Source organism: Passer montanus, unplaced genomic scaffold (genome assembly GCF_014805655.1).
Source record: "Passer montanus isolate IOZ18808 unplaced genomic scaffold, ASM1480565v1 scaffold56, whole genome shotgun sequence".
In the NCBI taxonomy this organism is placed as follows: Eukaryota; Metazoa; Chordata; class Aves; order Passeriformes; family Passeridae; genus Passer; species Passer montanus.
In genome coordinates, this window is record NW_024370595.1 from 3,096,157 (window position 1) to 3,100,798 (window position 4,642).

A 4,642-nucleotide genomic window follows, 5' to 3' on the forward strand; every position below is an offset into this window, starting at 1 on the left:
ATAATCAAAATAGAATCTTTGCTTCATTTCTGATTTCTTTGCTCTGGTTTAATCTATTTTAAACCAGTCACCTTTTATGTGAGGTATCTAGAAACAGGAAGGAAAGTGTAAGCAGAAGTTTGCTAGATATGAATTTGTCTACAAGAGGACAAAAGAGCTCCAAATACAGCATGTCTCAGTACAGGGCTCTCATTGTAGGTACACTTGGCAGTTCTGCTCTGGATATTACAACACCTGAAAACTGAATTAAAGCTCAGGTCCTCAGTGTGTGGGGATATTTGTTTTAGTTTACAAGTGTTAGTTTTACTCCTTATTTCCTTTACTTTCTTGATTTAGCTTGTTTGTATCTGATCCTAGGCTACACTGAATTAAAGCTCAGGTCCTCCATGTGTGGGGATGATGCATCCAGATATTTTAGTTTACAAGTGTTAGTTTTACTCCTTATTTCCTTTACTTTCTTGATTTAGCTTGTTTGTATCTGATCCTAGGCTACCATCATGTGGCCACTTTGAGAATCTTCCCAAGTAACAGAAACAAAGGCTCATTACTTACTGAGCCTGGAAAGCAGCAAGGCACTCCCTGCACACAAGATGAAGTCCACCTGGAGATTTCTGAGGGCATAATTTTCCTTCTTGATGGCACTCAGTCATCCCTTATTTAGACATTCTGTTCTTTGGTTAGAGTCTATTTTATTCTGCTTTTATTCTCCCCCCTACAAATACTGAAAAAACACACCTTATTTCAGAAGGAGAATTTTTCTGTAAGTAGCAGCCTTGGGTCTAAAACACATTTCTACCCACACATTTCAAACTCAGTTTCAAATCACCCCCATGTAAATCCCTTCTGTAAGTCCTCTGATATTGTCCCCCAATCAACAGCCTTGCCTCTAGGTTGGAGAGACTTCAGTTTGACAGATGGATGGTTACATCTGGATGGGCTGGATGGGCTCATCTGAAAACTTAGTCGGAGCCTCAATGCCCAAGTGGAAACCAGTAACAAGTGGTGTCCCACAAAGGTCCGTGCTTGGTTGAGCACCATTTTACCTCTTCAGCAGTGCCACAGCCAGTGGGACCAAGGGCACCCTTCGGTGAGTTTGCGGATGGCACCAGGCTGAGTGGTGCAGTTGTTGCATTAGAGGGAGTGGATGTCATCCAGAGGGAGGCTTGAGACCTGACAGCCTTGAGCCTTGAGGAGCAGTCTCATGTATACTTCATGGAATTAACAAGGTCCTCATCCAGGTTTGGGCAATCCCCAGTGTCTGTGAGCAAGTTTCTCAGAGAAGCTGTGGATGGTCCCTCATTGGAAGTGTTCAAGATCAGGTTGGGTGCAGAGTTGGACTAGACAATGAGCAGGCTCATGTAAATTTCATGGAATTAACAAGGTCCTCATCCCAGGTTTGGGCAATCCCCAGTGTCTGTGAGCAAGTTTCTCAGAGAAGCTGTGGATGGTCCCTCATTGGAAGTGTTCAAGATCAGGTTGGGTGCAGAGTTGGACTAGACAATGTTTGAATATCTCGTCTAATCAAAATCAGTCTTAGATTTTGGTATTTTATAAAATGTGATTTCAGTAAACACTCTCCAAAGCTCATGCATCTGAGCTAGTATTTCAGACTGTGACTCAGATATGGAAAACATCTATTTTTATATGTTTTTTATATTTGCAGTTGTCAGGGTAGGAACAGAGATCTCCAGGTCATACAAGGTTATACCATGAAGGAAAACTTTGCACCGAGTAAGTAAAGGTACTTATAGTAGATTTTTATTCATGCAATGATAAAAATAGTAATTTGAAAGAAACTACAGGGTTGGTATATTCATTGCAGAACCAAACTGGTTTATTTGTCAGAGCATTTTATCAGGCAATAATCCACACTGGAGTTGGAGTCTACCACAATTTGAAACCTAAATCTAGCCTCCAGCCAAAGTGGATATTTATTGTGGTGTTAACATTTCACCTTAGGCTTTCTCTTGATGTACAACAAATTGTTTAAAAAGTGGAAAATTGAAAATAGTTTTGATAAGGACAGTGGGGCAGAACAGCATTTTCCTCACTTGATAAGGATAGTAGAACAGAATAACATCTTACTCTTATCAAGGACAGTAGAACAGAAAACCCAGCCTTGAAGAAATAGATAAAGGATGTAAATTAGGCAGACAGAAATCATGCAAAATGCCAGCAGGTTGCCAGCTCAGCTCTGCAAGGCTGACAAAGCAGTTGTTATGCAAAGCAATGATATTGTGCTTACTCAAACGCAGGGATTGAGGAACAGCCACCTAAAAAGGACACCAGGAATTGAAGACAGCCCGTGCAGGGATTGAAGAACAGCCACCTAAAAAGGACACCAGGAATTGAAGACAGCCCAAAGAACAGCCTAAGGGCATCCCAGAAGGGGTGTGATTATGTAAAATAAAATCAAGGAGGTGAGGATATCTAGTGAATATGCAATCAGTACAATCTCTGTTCACCTGATGCTCAGCACATTGATTAGAGGAAATATCCTCGCAGTGACCAGCATGCTGCAATAAAAATTGTTGCTTTCTAATCCTCAAAACTGTACTAGAAGGTTTCTATCCAGCCAATTTCTGTATCAGAATAAATAAAAGTTTTTAGCTACCAATATCATTAGTTCCTAGTCCTAGATTTTATTTTAGTAATTTTATTTTAATAATTTTATTTTAATATTAAGTAATTTTTTTACAGAATTAAAGCTCCGTACAGTGGATGTATGGACTTCAAAGCAGCAGACTTCAAATATGGGATTAATTTCTAAAGTGTAGATTAACACTCCATATTGTATTCACCTATAATTTAGTTACGAGATTCTGTACTAATTTTAAACTCTGTGAACAGAAATGGATTCTTTGTGGGTGAAAAAAACAGGGTGACGAGGGTGCTGTTTTATCAGAGTGTATTTATTTTAATTGAAAATAATGATAGCTGCATTTGATTTGTGTAGATAAAAATATATTGACAGAAAAGACTGAAAATTCTTTATTAGAGAATTCCTTTGCCTTTCAAGTTACAGTGACATTTACCTGATTATTCCTAGAAAGATGATATGCATCAGTCTGAAATTGTTATTCTACAGCACATAGGTACTTGCATTTCTTTCCCACTCAGTACTGTACTCTCTCTCATAGAGAATTTTGCTAAAGTCACTTCCAGTCTAGGCTGCTGTGAGTTTTGTGTGAGAAAATATTAAGGAAGTAAATAAATTATGTTCTTCCTCCACTTTTCTGTATTTCGTAGAAGACTTGGGCTTATCATGTTCTAGTAGTGACATTCTGCATTTGAGCTATTTTTATTCTTAGATGCACCTCATTTGTTGATTCATTGTCGAAGTTTGTAAGATACGCTATTCAAGCAAATTCTGCTTTTCTTTTTTTTCCAAGTCTTTCAAACAACAATTTTCCCTGCATTTTTAAATTCGTTGTATTTTTTTCTGTGAGATTTTTAGAAAAGATATAGTGCTCTTAAAACCCTAAATATTGAGTAGCTCTTAGTGTGCTTTCCACCCATATTGAGGACAGTCACTGTATTAAAGTATCTCAGTTTTTAGCTGTAAAGGAAGCAGAAAAGATCCCCGACTGCAGTCCATCTTTGCTATATTGGCACGTCCTTTTCAAATTTAGCAGCCTTATTTACTGACCTGTTGACCACAATTTTTCCTGATTTGGCTAATCTTTTTGTTCAAAGGACATGTACAAAACTCAGCCATGTAATCATAGGTCTGTTCTAATGGGAGATAATCAATGTTAGTATTTCACCCAGCAGAAGGGATGGCTCTGAGAGAAAACCACCTCTTTAGCAAGTTCTCCTGAAGGTATTGGTAAATCTACCTGAGATAAGGCAACGGCTTTAAATTGAAAGATGGTAGATTTAGATTGGATAAGTTTGAAGAAATTCTTTCCTGAGGGAGCGGTGAATCACTGGAACAGGTTGTCCATAGAGGTTGTGGACTCACCACACCTGGAAGTGTTCAAGGCTGGTTTGGTTGGAGCTTGAAGCCACCTGGTCTAGGGGAAGATGTCCCTGTCCATGGTAGGGGGAGGAATGAAATGATCTTTGAGGTCCCTTCCAACCCAAACCATTCTATGATTCTATGTTTCCTCAGAAACAAAACCTTGTTAAACTAAGGAGCAATGGTTTAAAAGGAAGATAAATGTTTAGCCACACACACTTGCCAGATAAAAATGAAGTGGAAGTGGCTAAACTAGTGTGACTCAGCCTAATGCAGGGAACATTTTAAAGAATGATAATCCTGAATCAGCAGGGCAAACGTGGGAACTCTGATGTCAATAGAGCTGGTGGTAGTGCTTGCATGATAAAGTGCACTGGTAAGGGCTGGGGGAAAAAAAGTAATGTCTGTGACTGAAAGGGCAGAGATCTGACTGATTGACCAGTTAGCTGATCTGATTGCACACAAGGAGGTGAGTAAGTTGGTCTATGGGAAAAGGGAAGTAACATTGCACAGAATGCGGGAAAGGATTTGAAAATGTTAAGGCAAGCTTGATCCATAGTGAGTTTGAGAAATCATCTCAGAATGAAGAGTATGTCTTATTGGGACTTCCCAGAACTCTAAATGGGGAATTATATAAGCTTCATAGTTCAAATAGCGTCATAGAGGGCTGCATCCTCTCAT